Raw genomic sequence first — 17514 nt, forward strand, 5'->3', positions numbered from 1 at the left:
CATTCCCCGACCTATCGTGCCAGTCGCATGGCGCCGGAAGGTGTTTGATGCCATACATGGGTTGTCACACCCTGGTATGAAGGCTTCACAATGGCTTATGTCGGCGAAGTTCTTCTGGAAGGGTATGCACCTCGATGTCCGTGACTGGGCCAACACCTGCGTAGTCTGCCAGAAGGCCAAGGTCCAGCGTCATGTTAAAGCTCCAGTGGCTACGTTCGCTGTTCTGGAGCGTCATTTCAACCACGTGCATGTGGACCTTGTGGGGCCACTTCCGCCTTCTCATGGTTATACGCATCTCCTCACCATGGAGGACCGCACCACTAGGTGGCCAGAGGCAATTCCTTTGGTTTCCACCACTTTGGCAGACGTCTCTAGGGCTTTCATCTCCTGTTGGGTTGCCCGTTTCGGGGTACCGGCGGACATCTCTTCTGACCGCAGGCCATAATTTTCCTCGGAGCTCTGGAATGCTGTAACTCAGGGGCTCAGCACCAAACTTCATCACACCACCGCCTATCATCCACAGGCGAACAGCCTTTGCGAGAGATTCCACAGGTTGCTTAAAGCCGCCCTTCGGGCCAGTCTTCAAGGTGCAGGATGGGTGGACAGACTTCCATGGGTCCTTTTGGGTCTTCGTATGGTGCCCAAAGAAGACCTGCAATCGTCCTCAGCCAAACTCGTTTATGGCCAGCCTTTCCGAGCACCAGGGGATTTCCTCCCTTCTCCCACAGAGCCATTGTCCGCCTCCCAGCAACTCGTCAGCCACCAGGAAGCAGCCAGATGCTTCGCTCCGGTGCCTACATCAAATTATGGCTTACAGAGCTCCCACGTGCCAGCGGAGCTGAAGAATGCTGAGTACGTATTTATCCGCCACGACGCTCACCGGGATCCGCTCAAGCCCCCCTACACTGGTCCTTTCTGCGTCATCGAATCAGGAGACAAATCCTTTTCGGTCGACATCGGAGGAAAGCCGGATCACATTTCGGTGGACCGATTGAAGCCAGCTCACCTGGACCTGGACCGCCCAGTCATCGTCGCTCAACCGCCGAAACGTGCCCAACCGCCCGCAGCCACCATGCCAGATCAACCACAGCCGCCCGCCAACTCGACCACACTCGCCACGCCAGCTCAACCACAACCGCCCGCCAGCTCCACCACCGTCCATCAGCTTCCTCTGCAAGGTTACCGAAGTCGCTCGGACAGACATGTCAGGCCTCCTCGACAACTCACTTTTGCTGTTAAAGACAATTCTGGGGGGGCGCATGTGGCGGAGCCACCAAAGGACTCAGATCGTTTGTACATAATTCCTTTAACAACATGTTAGCTACAGTCTGAGTCTGTATCTTTATTTATGCTGTTTAACTGTACAGAGTGTGGTTGCTTTAACAGTGCGGCTAAAGCGTGATGACGTCACGCCGTTCATCACGTGATCCCCCTGTGATGAAATATTCCATTCACCACTGCCTGTGACTGAGATCGGTTTCAGTGTCATTTCCCTTCCCCCAGACCTCATTGTATTGTGTACTGGAATGTGCTGTATTGTATACTGGAATGTGCTGGAATGTGCTGTGTGTAGGGCTCTGCCCATACCTGGCCCCGTTTGTAAGCTAGCTTCAGTCTGGCCTCAGTCTCCAGAAGGAAGACATCTCTCTCTCTTACGTGTTACTTTCTAAGTTAATAAAAGCCTTGTTTTTGTTCTGCTAACTTCGAGTCTCGGAATTATTGAGGCACATCACCCCCACTGGCGGGAAAACGTGATGACGTCATGACGTCAGCCACAGGACTGCAGGGGCAGTCCTTGTGGAGCCTCCAGAGAGAGCAGACCTACATTCGATGTTATCCTGCAGTTTCTTGTTAAAGCCTGTTTGTTTCATTAAAGTTCATTTTGTTTGATCGCCTGAGCAGAACTCAGTCTTTTAGTTAGGAACCCACGTTCCTACACATCAACTAAATAATACAAAGCGCACCAATGAAAAACCAAAGTCTGCACAACTGTGATAGAATGAAATTGGGGCAGAAATTAGGATCAGGGGCTTGCCGCGCGTGGAAGCCCCCGATGTGCACTTACCCGACGCGCCGGCCGTTGAGCTTCAGGGACGCCTGGAATTCCTGTTTTAAAATGATGACTCCCGGACAGCGTCTGACGTCACGCCGCCCAGGAGTGCAGCCAGCGCGAAGCCTGTAGTGCGCAGTGCAACTGAGACACGCCCCTTGAGGTCTCAGTTTAATAGGACACGCCCCCAATGTTTCTCACAAGCTGCAAAGCATTTTTACATGCAGAGCAGCATTTTAAATAGGTTTTTGTTATTTTTATGAAGCTTTTGGTAACTTTTATAAACTTTTAAAAACGTTTACATTATTTTGAAGAATCTGAAGTAGTTTTACACAGAATTAAAGCAATTTAAAGACTTTTAAAAGCCCTGAAATCATTTTTTTCATTCCATTTATTTAATTAGCAACGTCGTCGTCGTATGTGTCTTCACACTGTTCCCTTTGGGGAACTGTATGAAGCGGTGGAAGGATTTATGGCCATGATTAACGCTCCTTCCGTGACCATAACCATCTTTGTACCAGCCATTAGGGTGGTTAATCCTATGGCGGGAGGGTTTTACGGGCTCCCACAACCTATACGAGGGGGGGGGGCCACCCACACCCACGGATGCAAATGTCCCACTGGATGTCAACCCAGAATTTAGAGCCGGAGCTCCGACTCCACTTGCAGGGATTGTCTGGAGCGGGGTTCGAAACCCTACCCCGTCGGGCCCAGCGGCGGGGATGCTACCGCTACGCCAAAGGCCCACTCCGATTAGCAACGTGAAATGGCTGGAATGAGCACAATTCACGGCATTAATAGAACTCACAATTGAACTGATGATGACCTCAGCAATCTCCTCAACGAGGTGGAGGCACAGCGCCTGCTCATCATTGGTAATGAGAAGTCCAAGGCGCCGCATAAAGGACAGATGATAGCTTGGTCTTTCAAGTGGCAGCATAGGGCTCCAGTCACGGGGAGGGAAAAGGCACAGGAAACGAATGGGTGTCACCTTTTGCGTGGAGTGGGCCTTTTGAGTAGCGGTAAGCATCCCCGCCGCTGGACCAGAAGGAGTAGGGTTTCGAACCCCGCTCCAGACAGTCCCGGTAAGTGGAGTCGGAGCTCCAACTATAAATTCTGGGTGGACATCCAGCGGGATACTTTAGTCTGCGGGTGTGGGTTGCCCCCCGCCTCAGATGGGTCGTGGGAGCCCGTAAAACCCTTGCACCATAGGACTAACCACCCTAATGGCTGGTATGAAGATGGTTATGGTCACGGAAGGAGCGTTAACATGGCCAGAAATCCTTCCACCACTTCATACAGTTCCCGAAATGGAACAGTGTGAGGATGTAAGGGTTTGGGGGCTTCTTTAAACTGGTTTAAAGTAATTTTCCTGGTCTTGCAGGACCAATTCCAATAAAACCAATTTTAAAACAGCGGTTTCGAATCGCTACCCCACCTTCCAGTTCTGACTGCAGGGCTTATAATTATTGATATTAAAACAGTCACGTAGTTTGGACGAGAGAAAAAAATCAAGTTTTATTAACTAAAAGAAACTATAATCAAAATATCAAACTATACCACACGAACACAGTAATTACAGTAAAACTATATAACAGGGGGTTGCCGACGGTGAAAATGAGGGATACAATGGCTACAATGTTATTTAAACAATCTTAGCAATACCCTTAAATCACCACCCCTTAACTCCTGCTAAGTTGCCTTGTTGAGGAGTCAGAAACTCTGCTCACCTGTGATCCAGTGAAGTAAGAGAGTGAGATAGCTTCTCAGCCGCTATCTTTATACCTGGTGAGGCCCCTGCCGTTCTGCCTTGCAAGGGCTGTGTGCAAAATTCCCCACCCAAAGAGTCCAATACACAAGAGAAAGCTGTGATTGGCTAACTCAAAGTGGTTAGACTGGGTTAATGTGTCTTCCGGAGCTCCCTGGGCTGAAACAAAAGAGAATGCAACAGCCCTATTGTCCAGAATGCTAAGTGATTTAGACCCATTCAATGTACAAAAGTCTCTTCTGCAGTTTAGACGTATCCACTTGATATACAAACAAATGCTAACAGCATTCAATTGCTTTGTAAACAAAGCATTGTCCTTTGCAGCTCCATTGAACCTTACTTCCAGACACAGAAAGCTGCTTTCCAAGTCCTTTGTCTTCGGCCATGTGGTGCGACAGCCATTTTTATCCCTGGAAATTTAAAAGCACAACGCCCAGGGATTCTTTAATCAACAAAATTGATCTTCAGAACTGTAAATTATTGCGAATTCTTACAGTCCGCCCTTGGATACTTTGAGCTTGCTTGTAGTATCCTCTTAAAGAAATGAGCAATAATTTCTGACCCCCCACAAACAACCATCCCCTGTATTTACCTAATAGCTATCTGCCACTGATCCCCGTCCTGTCTATTCCCCTTAAATTCAAGAAAAAATCCATGGTACGGTAGGCATCTTACAGATACTTCAGTTTTCAATAAGGGGTCTCATACCCCTACACGCTTGTAAAATTATACAAGGTAAACCAAATTTACAATCACCTTTTACATCATAACTTATTACAAAATGTTGCAATCTTAGTTACACAATGTACTCAAAATGATCCCAAGCACGGAGAGGGTCCTACGCCTCTGCTCAACTTGGAGTTGTCACAAACTGGTCCCAAGCACGGAGAGGATCCGACGCCTCTGCTCAACTTGGGGCTGCAACACAAAATACAAAAAAATCATTAGCAACATGCTTAAATGAACCCCGATCACGTGCCGATGATGGGTCGCGAAATTCGAGTAGGTATTGCTCCTCCCACTCGGGCAGTAAAAGTACCTTCCACCCCCCTTTGATCATCTTAAACTTTAAAACAGGCAGAATGGATTTACAGACCAGCCTGCTCCGCCAGCCCCGAGCCGTTCCCTTGTCCTTTCGTGGAGGCGAGGTACCCCTCATGTTTAAAATTACCGTGGCACAGACCGAGACCGGGGAGTATGGGATCTCATGACTCCCAGTCCCTCCCCCTCCCGTCTTCCCTCGACTGGCTGCAGAAAATGATGGGTGCCTGTGTGGCGGCTCTCCCTGGCCCTCACTGATCCGGCCACACACTCTTCCTTCCCAGCCACACTTATCCTCTTTGCCCGTGGGCCCCCGGGTGAGTTCCTCCCTCCCCCGACCGCACCCATGCGACTCTTGTGTCTCCCCCTCCTCTATACAATCATTCCCGGGCCATCACCACACACCCCCGGGGAATGCGTCCCTATCACAAGGCGCCCGCGCTTCCCCATCGTGACTCCTCAACAGCGAGGTCTCCCGCACGTGAACTTCGGTCAGGATAGTGCTGGGTTGGGGGCCATGCCCCACCCAGCTTGAGCCATCTCCTCCCCGTAGGAGGAGTAGGCAAGTTCCTCCGGACTCTGTCCGGTTTTTCCCGAAGATCGCTGCGGGATCTCCTGGATTCGTCCAGTGGCGAGGTGATCCCCAACATTCCGTATTTTCATTCGATGTCCAGCTCGGGCTGGGCGAACATGGCTGCTTCATTTTCCCATCTCCTGCAAAAACTTAAAAGGACACGCAGCCAGGTCTCACGGGCCTGCTGCCTTAGGTGGAGACATGGTCGGGTCCCTCGACCTCGGACCAAAATACAAACATTTGGCACACATGTAAACGTAAACTCTTTAAACTTAAACTTAAAACTAGTTATATCAACAAAACTTAAAATACACCTTAAAGCAAGCTATATAAACACACATAGCTATAATACAAATGCCGCCCGTCTCCAGATGGCCAGGCTAATCTCTGGCACTGTCGCAGATTGCTGCTGGCTGCAGCGAAGCTGGACTGCCTCCTGTCTCTGGTCCCTCGCAGCTTATGGCTGTTGAGTGGGGGCCTCTGTTCTCTGGCTTCTCCCTGGCTCGGGAGACCGCCCTACTCCACTGTAAAGTGGGTGACCATGCTTTCTTAGGCTGGGGCACCCGCTGAGACCTTCTGAGGGGTGTCTCTATGGGGGAAACTTTGGCTGGCGGACCCTGAGCTTGGGTCACAGCCCCAGCTGGCTGGGAACCTTCTCCCCCATGTCCAAATAGCCGGCACTGTATAATGTACCTGGCAGCCTGCTGGTGCAAATCTTTCTCTGGGTTTGTCTGCTTTTCCCTGGAAACAAGTCATAGTTCCTGTTTTTGTAGGCTGTGAACTTGAACTTGCATGGACAGCAAACTCATGTTCCCTCACCCAGGTAGCTTTAACTGGGGAATTTTGGACCTGCCTTTTTTCTGGGGCCAAACTATCCCCTGTGTGCCTCCCTTGTCCCGGATTTCTGCCACTGGACCTGCTCTACAGGGGTCCCAGAACTCTCCTTCCCTGTTCCCTGGCTTAAACAGCTTACTCTGAACATGACTGGCTCCTCCCCGCACACAAGCCACAGTGCTTGCCTATGAACTTGAACATGCTGTGGGCTGAGGATTCCTATTCTCAGGCTCACTCCTCACAGGCGGACCGTACCTCCCTTGTTGGAGGGGGTACGCTGATCCTGGCCCCCGCCTGCCTAGCGGGACCTGCTGGTATTCTCCTACCACCCCATTGTCCACCCCTCCTCGCTGTCAGGGCTCCTCAGAACTCGGAGCTGTGGGCTGCAGTCTTGGGATCTCTAAATCCCTATCCAGCCCCGTTCTGGATGCTGCCTGTGGGATGGTTTCACTAAACCTTTGGGCACAGGCCAGCTTATAAGCTGTCCTTACTTCCCTAAACCTTTCCTCCTGCTCTTTTACTTCTGAGATGAGGCGGGCATTCTCTTCCCGCAGTCTCATCTCACTTTCCCTGGTCACCCAGCCACCTATACCATGATAGGTCAGCCTACACGCTGCCGCTAAAATTCGCAGGGCTACACGCATACTGAAAATGAGAGAAACAAGAGCTGGTACTTTCTCCAGATCCAGACCACTTATCATATCAAAAACGCCCTGCAGTCCTGCCCGCGGTCGTCATTGTAAGGGTTTGGGGGCTTCTTTAAACTGGTTTAAAGTAATTTTTCTGCTCTTGCAGGACCAATTCCAATAAAACCAATTTTAAAACAGCGGTTTCGAATCGCTACCCCACCTTCCAGTTCTGACTGCAGGGCTTATAATTATTGATATTAAAACAGTCACGTAGTTTGGATGAGAGAAAAAAATCAAGTTTTATTAACTAAAAGAAACTATAATCAAAATATCAAACTATACCACACGAACACAGTAATTACAGTAAAACTATATAACAGGGGGTTGCCGACGGCGAAAACGAGGGATACAATGGCTACAATGTTATTTAAACAATCTTAGCAATACCCTTAAATCACCACCCCTTAACTCCTGCTAAGTTGCCTTGTTGAGGAGTCAGAAACTCTGCTCACCTGTGATCCAGCGAAGTAAGAGAGCGAGATAGCTTCTCAGCCGCTATCTTTATACCTGGTGAGGCCCCTGCCGTTCTGCCTTGCAAGGGCTGTGTGCAAAATTCCCCACCCAAAGAGTCCAATACACAAGAGAAAGCTGTGATTGGCTAACTCAAAGTGGTTAGACTGGGTTAATGTGTCTTCCGGAGCTCCCTGGGCTGAAACAAAAGAGAATGCAACAGCCCTATTGTCCAGAATGCTAAGTGATTTAGACCCATTCAATGTACAAAAGTCTCTTCTGCAGTTTAGATGTATCCACTCGATATACAAACAAATGCTAATAGCATTCAATTGCTTTGTAAACAAAGCATTGTCCTTTGTCTTCATTGAACCTTACTTCCAGACACAGAAAGCTGCTTTCCAAGTCCTTTGTCTTTGGCCATGTGGTGCGACAGCCATTTTTATCCCTGGAAATTTAAAAGCACAACGCCCAGGGATTCTTTAATCACAAAAAATTGATCTTCAGAACTGTAAATTATTGCGAATTCTTACAAGGATACGTACGACGATGACCTCTTGCGCAATGCACCTCCTTGGACCCTCAGTCGCAGATGCGAGGGGGCAAATAGTGCAATTGTTAAATTTTTCATTTTATTGACATGTAAAATGTTGTGTTTGCTGTTTTCATTGAAATGTTTATTTGTGACTGAAAGGATATGTAACCTTTTCCTTTAAACAGTGCAGCCTGTAGTCAGTTTGAAAAAAATTAGCAACTTTTATTGGAGTCAAAGTATTTTTACAACAAATATTTGAAAAGTAGAACGTAGCTAGTTTCCACCTTGAATGTCTTTATTGCACTAAGAAAACAGAAAAATTCACTTTAAAATGTTAACACATTTTTTTCTGAACTATTCATGTTTACAAATGTTTGAAAAGCAGGAAATAGCTAGTTAACATTTTAAAGTTATAAATTATCTACATCAAAACTGACCCTGAAAACTGTTTTATGATGCAATAAAAGTTCACTGCTTCACTTTAAATTGTGTCTGCTCCTTTCTTTGCCTTGCGGGGGGAGGGGGAGGTACAAGGCGCCACTAGCTCATGAAGGTGTTGGCTACTAGCAGTTCCCAGGCATTTTTCTCGCTCACAGGCCTCCTGCTTACACAGGCGTCCTTGCAAGGAAGAAATGGAAAGAGTTGTTAAAGTAATTTTAATGAAGTGACTGGCTAGAAAATCACCCCGGCCTATGGCAGGAGAAACGCGTTATCGTCTTGGTAATACATCATACCCGCCTGATCAATTTCACAGCCCGAGATGATTTTCCAATAAGTTACTTTCTCTGAAAGTCATAATTAAATACATACATTCATACACATAAGTAAAGGAATATATACATACATACATATACGTAAAGGAATATATACGGACATACATACATAATTACTTAAAAGAATATATTACTGATGAAAAGTTTCTTTCTTAAAAATGTTGGAAATGTTACATTATTCATTTTAGAACAGTCATTTTCACATTTAATAAACACAGCAAATTCAATTCACACAGCCACAATTGCTCCTTCTACCTACAGTACTGAAAACCCATTAAAAAAATAAAAATTAAACTTTAAAACTTACCTCAGCATTTCTTAAAATAACTTTCCTCCCTTTCCCAAACAAAAATATTGCCTTTCAGAAGCTCCACGATAAAATATATCTTCCTCCGCAGCCTCTGGAGCAACTGGACTCTGTTAAGTCTGTGAATTATTTAGTTAATTAAAACAGACTAATGAGTAACAATAAAAACAGGTCTTTACTGGTTGGAGGTAGGGACTATACTGAATACAAGATTACTGCACAGTGCTTATATACCGGTGTGTTCACCCCCGGTATTACGTCTACAGCAGCCTGAGAAAGTAGTACATCTCTTAAGGTGGAACAGGCTTAAGCTCTCTTAAGGTGGAACAGGTTACATACACAACACTCCTCCCTTCTTAGCTTTATAGTCATCCCCCCCATTTAACATAACGTAATAACATATATACATATATAACTTCATGTTTAACGTAACATATCACAGATTCAGTCTCTGCGGAAAACAGTTCACAGATTCAATCTCTGTGGTGTAGTCGGTTCACGTTACTCATTCAATAGTCCTTTCATGGATTTAACAGCTTGAACTTCCGAACTGATTTGGCTCCGTTCGGAGGGACCACGTGTGTGATCTGGTAGAGGTGATAATGGTTCAGATGGGTCATCTTCTGTTTTTACTTTTCCTTTTCTGCTTCTTGGAGACTCTCTGGGCTCCATTGTCAGCTGCCACAGCTGCCAGCTGCATGCGCAGTTCCTCCTTCTCTTCCTCCTGTTTCCGTCATAGAGCCAGCTTCTCCCGATGTTCCGTAGACTTTTGGTGCTCCTCCATGATTTCTGCACTTTGGGAGTCGAAGTTACAAGCTGGGCAGGACAGGACATCGTAATATTCGGTGTCGTCCACCAGGTCATGGTAATATTCGGTGTCGTCCTGAGCTAGACCAGTGAGAGGGTCGTCTATTTCCTCCATACCCAGCTGGACGTTAGCCAGCTCTTGTTCCAAATCCAGACATCTTTCCTGAAGAGACTTCTTCATGTGTACCTCTGCATCCAGCTTTTTCTGGGCTTTCAGCAAGTCATTTACTAGTGACCTCATTTGTGATTTTAATACTTCAACTTCCTTTGGAGATTGATTGATCGGACTATGCAATCCCTCTACCGGAGCAGCTGTTTCAGCGGTCTGTTGTTCTACATTGACGTGAGTCAGCGTACTTTTGGCATCCAATGGCTGCTCTGTTGCAGTCGTTTCAGTCTGTGTCGTCACATCAGCCATCTCAATGACTTTTGAGAGCTCCGAACCCTTTTCCTTTGAAGATCGCAGCTCGTGTTCAAGTTTTTCCCATTTCAGAGTCTTGTCCCTCAGCATATGAAGGAGTTGTCTGACCGTTAACTCTTCTGACACCAGATTATGGCACGCACCTTCAGAACCTGAATCAGCTTTGATTCGTTCGGCCTCCTCGCGCAGATGGTTGGTGTGCTCCTGCTCCATTTTCTCCATCAGTTGCTTCTGTTGACTTTCCAGATTCTCCCACTCTGTAACAAAGAACCTTTTTATTTCATTCATCTCTTGCTCAAAACGGCGAATCATTTGTTCTAATTGCTGTTGTAGTTTGAAATGGAGTTGAGTTCGAGCCCAGTGTCCCTCAAAAATGTGCATATCAGTAGACTTGACAGACTCAGAATTCTCTGTTAAACTATGTTGTTGTTGCTCAGTGGAATTCTGTGCTGAAACTTTGTCTTTTGCACATGGGTTGGTCTTACCCTCATCAGTTCTAGAGTCTGGGCTGATTATCTGCACCGAGTTCTCACTCTTTATGGCTTTTAGCGAATGCCAGTCCATATTTATGTTTCTAAACCACTCCCGGCCTAGTAGTGGTGGACCTCCCTCCGGTAGCACATATAAGTCCATTATTTGACTTCCTTCGCCCTTGTTGGCCACTGCAACCTTTATTGTCCCGATGGGGTACACTCTCTGCCCCGTGTAGGTTGTCAATATAATCTCCGTATCCTGTAGGGGAATATGTTGGAATAACCTTCTGTAATCTTTCTTATTCATGACCGACAATGCCGATCCAGTGTCCAATTCCATTTTTACTTGGACTCCTTCTATCTGAAGAGTAACCCAAATTGTCTGGAGGTCTGCACCCTTACCAACGTTGAGTACCCTTAAGCTAGCCAGTTCAATACTACTTGCGTCTGAATCGGACTCCTGTTCGGCCACCTTGTGTACCTTTGCGTATTTCCCTTGCGGTGACTTCTTGTTGCTGGTCTTCTTCGCTGACCTGCATACTCTAGCTATATGTCCAAGCCTACCACAAGTTCTACATTCTTGGTTTTTAAACCAACACTGGTTCTGATCATGCGTTGTCTTTCCACAACGATAACATTTGCCAGAACTCACACCCAATTTGTGTGCACTGAGCTCCGGTGACCGTAGCTGCATTACTGCCGTGCCTCTCGCTGCGGCTTCATATGCTGCTGCCACAGTGACCGCCTTCTCAAGCGTCAGCTCATTCTCCTCGAGCAGTCGCTTTTGTGTATCCTGTTTAAATAAACCACACACAAATTTGTCTCAAAGTGCCTCTGTCAGTCCCGTTCCAAACTGGCAATATTTCGCTAATTTACGCAATTCCAGCAAATATTCAGCATTGCTTTCATGCTGTAGCTGCCTTCTGTCGTAAAATTTAAATCGTTCCGCTAGCATCAGCGGCGTGGGGTTTAGATGATCTTTCAGGACAGTAACAATCTCATCGAACGTCTTATCCGCCGGTTCATCTGGTGATAACAGGTGTTTCAATTGCCCGTATGTCTTCGCACCCATTAAATTTAATAATGTTAGAGCTTTATCTTGGTCACGAATTTTATTGGCCTTACAATAATTTTTTACTCTTTCAACATATATGGCCCAATCTTCGAGGTCACTATCAAAGGTACTAATATTCCCGTGTTTAGGCATTGTAGATTTGCAATTTCTCAGATTTTATTTTCTTTACTTGTTATCAAAGATGGCGGCTTCCCGCTCTTGCCGTCGTCCTCCGCCCACAAAATGGCAGTTTTCCCACGCTTGGCGGTCTTCACCCGTCCCCCGACGCTGTCTCCCTTATCAGCGGATGCGATCGATGGCCCGGCTGCGCCTCACACTTGAACGCGGCCCGGCCCTTATCTGCCGATCGCTATCGCCCTATACCTCTCTCTTCCCCAGTCCTGTCTTCTACTCCGGTTCACAAGCTGATGGAGGCTTCAGGGTCCTAATGCCTGTCACTTCCAGTGGGGTGGTGAGTGGTGAGGTTTGAAACCTCTCTTCAGCCGCCGTGGAATAACTGCCACATGGTAAGAACCTGACTCGTCGCCAGTGTTAAGTCTGTGAATTATTTAGTTAATTAAAACAGACTAATGAGTAACAATAAAAACAGGTCTTTACTGGTTGGAGGTAGGGACTATACTGAATACAAGATTACTGCACAGTGCTTATATACCGGTGTGTTCACCCCCGGTATTACGTCTACAGCAGCCTGAGAAAGTAGTACATCTCTAAAGGTGGAACAGGCTTAAGCTCTCTTAAGGTGGAACAGGTTACATACACAACAGACTCATGCTTTTTTCATGTGTAAGTTGTAAGGACTTAACCTCACTGAAAGCATGAATGAAACTGGCGAATTTTACTGCGCACGCGCTGCCTGTGCAGTCGCACGCATTCTGCCTCTGAACCCCTTCGTTCAGAGGACAGGAAATGCCGGTTTTCCCCACATGCACTGTGCATGCTGAAAACCGGCATTTCCTCCGGCCAGACGCGTGAGTACCCTGACCGTACTCACGCGTTTGGAACGGAATTACTGGGCCATAATCAATTCAGCACATTGCAATAATTTTTGAATGTGTGAATCCCAGTCACTTCTTTAACCAGTACCTCTTCCTGAATCTATTCCATTCTGTGGATTAGTAATGCAATTAAAAAGAGGAGAGTGCTGCTACTTACAGCTGATGACTCAGGGGGATGAAAGACTGACCTATGAAATACTGTCACGGAACATAAGAAGTGTTAAATTACACTGGTGTGAATCCATCACCAAATGTTGACCTCTAGCATTTGCAATTACAAGTTAAACATAACCAGATCAGTTAATACAGAATTACTCGAACCTTAATAAAGCAACAGAAATGGAGCTGTTGCTGTCTGATGATAAGCATTGGCTTCGGGGTTTTGACAAGCAGATTGGTTGTATTCTATTCAAGAAGCTACATATTAAGAGATCCATTTCTACCTAAGTATTAAATAGCCATTGTTTTTATAAACAATTAAAGTGTCACAGCAACATCCTATGTGTCAAATTATATTACAGGACTATATTGCACTTCAAAATAAGACAAACTTCTAAAATTTCCCTAAAACGGAAATTCATTTAGGAAAGAGAAAATTTACATTTATATATACGGAAGGAGAGAGCAAAATGGCTTATATAGCATAAAAATATGATTCATTTATAACACTCAAAGAATCATCCAAACATAACACTCAAGTTTTGCCACTTTTCTGTCACAGAAACATAGCATTAACCAAGTTGCTATGGATATCCTGTCGGTTCAAACCTGACTGTTTCTGAATGCAATAGCTGGTACAAAATCAACAAAAAGTAGGTTCACGTTGAACAGAAAAATTCAGAAGCTTAAAATATGTACAATATGGTATACTGTGTTACTTTATAATATTTTTGCCATCCTACTTTTGTATCCATTTTCAATCCTCCGAAATGTTTGATAATTTATTGATTTCTTTTTCACCTATTTCCAGATTCACAGGCTCCCTGACTCCAGTGTTAGCTGTGGCTCAGTGGGCAGCATTCTCTAGGTGGGAGGGGCTAGGAGTGAGCCAGGTGTTACTGGTTGCCTAATTGCAGCTGGGTGTTGGAGGGAGTTTTGTAAAAAGTTGGTGGTGGGTTTTGGGGTGTTATTTTCAGGTTTTAGGGCCTTTTTGGCCCACAAGAAAAAGCCAGATGGCTGCTGAGGGGTCCGGAGTGCCGGGCCCCTCAGAGGACAATATTCCCGAGAGGAATTTAATTAGGGAAGAAACTGTGGTGGGAAGGGGAAAAAAGAGGCCCAAAGATTTGGGCCGGGACCTCAGGAGGTTTGGTAAAGAAAATACAGTGGTGGTGCAGTGTGAAGATAATACGATTCGAGCCTGGGATATAATCCAGGCGGTTCATGAGGACTGTGGTGAAGGAAGCTGCTTTGCCTGCTGACCAAAGCCGAATGTGGGATTTGAGGTGACGGTCAGTGGCCGTGAGGAGGTGGAAAAACTGCTACTCAGTCTGAAAGTTGGTGAGAAATTCTTGGAGGTGACTCTGCTATATTCAGAGGAGGTGGTGGTTTCATTTTTGAACTTGCCAGTGTACATTGAGGATGAAGTGCTGAGCAAAAAGTTGGAGTCGTGGGACATTACAATCTGTTCTGAAATAAAGAGGAGGTACTATCCGGGAACACGGGTAGCAGATGGAACCCGGTATGTAAAGGTGCGGTTCCCAGAGGGGGGTGAGGTCTTTGTCATACAGTATGAAGTTCAAGACACTGGAAGGAGTGCAGTACTTTCGTGTGCTGCACGATAACCAAGTAAAGGTGTGCTACTATTGTCTGGGACATGACCATCTCGTTAGAAACTGTCCAGATTTGTATTGTTACAATTGCGGTGAGTTGGGACATATCGCTCGGAGCTGCAAAGTGGAGAGCTGTGGGGTGTGTCACAAAGGCCCCACCCACTGTGAGTGTGTGGCAGAGGGGAGCGATATGAGTGATGAGGAGATGGGAGAAGGAGAAGGAGATGAGAGTGGAACGGCCGGAGGAGTGGTGCAGTCGGAGGACACAGCCGGTAAAATGAAGGAGAAAGGAGCACAGGAAGGGGCAGAGGATGGCGGAGCGGAGGACGGGATGGAGATAGCGGAAAACACGCCGAGTGCTGAGGAGGGGAACAAAGACAGCAGCGGGCAGCGAGGGTTGAGTGCAGACTTGAGCCTTAGTGTGGTTCAGCTCCCCCTGGGGAGTCTGGTGGCTGCGGGGGGAGAGGAGGCGGGAGCGGGGTGTGTGGTGGATGTGGGTGCTCCGGGGAGAGGCAGGGAGTCGGATATCTTGGTGAGCATGAGGGGGCAGGACGGGGAGAGGGAGCAAGAGGCAGGAGCCTTAAAGGGGCAGCAGGATGGGATCGGTGAGATAGAGACGTCAGAAGGGAACAATTTAGGTGCGCCATTGTCCCATGGAGAGAGTGAACAGGGTGCAAGTGTCAGAGGTGGAGATGTGATCAAAGGGAGTGGCATAGTGGGAGAAACTGCGATAGCAGGAAGACTCTCTGTGGGAGATGAAGTATCTGATGGGGAGCTGGATTATGTATCGGACAGGGAGCAGGCACAGGGGGTTGCAGAAGAGCTTGAGTGTGAGGAATTAGAGGAGGACAGAGACATGGAAGTCGAGGGTGGGGTGGCATCATGTGAAAAGGCAAAAGTTAGTGAGGGGCAGAAGGAGGGAGGAAGGGCAGCTCCTGGGCCCAAACTTAATGCAAGGAAGAGGCTGAAACAGCAGGGAAAGTTTAAACAGGAGGGGAAAAAAAGTCGGAGGCTGCAGGAAAAAGCAACAACTGCCCAAGAAGTTGGGGAGGAGCATGAGAGGAGGGAAGGGCCAGAGATTAAATGATGGAGAGAATATCAGGCATACTTCCCTTCTTTGGAGCCATGATTACATTGGCCTCGATTAATGTGAACGGACTGAGGGGTGAGAAGAAATTGCAGCAGTTGTTGCAGGGTTTTAAAGGTACGGACTTGTTGTGTCTGCAAGAAACCTTTTGGGATGAGGATATCCTAGAAAGAGTTCAGAAGGTTTGGAAGGGAGAGGTGTTTGCGAGTTGTGCAAACAATAACCGTAGAGGGGTGGCTGTTTTGGTGAGTCCGTCCATAAAAGAGAACGTTGCCTTGATGGACAAGGACGTTGAGGGGAGACTTTTATGGCTAGGGATAAAAATGGAGGGATTTAATTGCGATCTCTTTAATATCTATGCACCGAACGACCATTGCAAGCATCGCAAGTTTTTTCAGGGGTTATTCACTGAAGCGGTAGAGGTGGAAAATCCTTGTATAGTGGGGGATTTTAATGTATTTTTATCTCGGATGGACATTTCAGCCCAGATGACCTTTAAGGATGATAACTCCAGAGGGATGATTGTAAAAATGATGGCAAATTTAAATTTGAGAGACTTCTGGAGGGACTGGAACCCCACAAAAAGGGAGTTCTCCAGATCAGGTTGGGTGGGTGAGGTTTTAAAACAGAGCCGAATAGATTTTGTGTTAATGCGGGAAGGGTTAAGTTCTGAGGTGATGGAGATTTATTATAAAAAAGTATTTATTAGTGATCACTCGGCTTTGGTTCTTAGAATTAGGAACAGCAGAGTTAAGATTGGTTCAGGGGTGTGGATTTTAAACAATCAATACCTGAAAGAAATTGCTTATAAAGAAGGGATTATAAATATAATAAAGGATGCTCGGAAGGAACCTTTGTTCTTGAAAGAAAGAAGAGTTTGGTGGGATCAATTCAAATATGAGGTAAAAGTTTTTTTGGTACGTTATGGGAAAAAGAGGGCGGCAGCTAACCAGCGTCGAGAAGAGAATATAAATAAAAGGTTTACGGATGTCTGTAAAGTAGTTGACGGAGGGTATAAGGGAGCGGAGACTAAGTTCCGGGTACTAAAGGAAGAGTGGGAATTATTGCAAGCTGAAAAATGCAAGGGGGCCATTCTCTGTGCAAAGGCTAGAGATGCATTGGAAGGCGAAAGATGCACTAGATATTTTCTAGAGCAAGAAAAGCTGCGACAGAGATTATCGTTAATTGAAGAGTTGAAGGTTGGGGAGAAGATCATTCATGAAAGTGGGGAGATTTTAGAGGTGGCTAGCAGCTTTTATCAAGAGTTATATACTAAAGAAGACATTTCCAATTTGGCGATGGAGAAGGTTACTGCTTTTATTGAAGAGGGTTTAAAGGAGGATGAGAGAAGCTTGTGTGACAAAGAAGTCGGATTAGCGGAAATAAAAGTAGCAATAAGTGGAATGAAGGGGGGGAAAAGCTCAGGGTCCGATGGGCTAAGTACAAAATTTTATAAAGAATTTTGCGAGATTTTAAGTCCATTGCTCTCAGAAGTTTTTAAGGAAATTAAAATTGAGGGAAGCCTGCCCCATCTATGAGGAGAGGGATCATAAGCTTAGCTTATAAAAATAAAGGGGATAGACGGGATCTGAAGAATTGGAGGCCCATCACATTATTAAATGTGGATTATAAGATCTTGGCGAGGGTTATGGCAAATCGTTTGAAGGAGGTGTTACCGCAGATAGTTTGGCCCTCTCAGTCCTATGGAGTCATAGGCCGAGACATTGCAGACTCTGTGGTCTCAATCCAAGATGCGATAGAGCTCATGGAAAAGAGTAGTAGGGAGGCTTATGTATTAAAGATAGATCAAGAGAAAGCCTTTGATAGGGTCTCTCATGAGTTTTTATTGAAGGTTTTAGAAGCATT

This window comes from Somniosus microcephalus, chromosome 1, assembly GCF_052327205.1.
Source record: "Somniosus microcephalus isolate GS21.2 chromosome 1, FLI_Smic_1.0, whole genome shotgun sequence".
In the NCBI taxonomy this organism is placed as follows: Eukaryota; Metazoa; Chordata; class Chondrichthyes; order Squaliformes; family Somniosidae; genus Somniosus; species Somniosus microcephalus.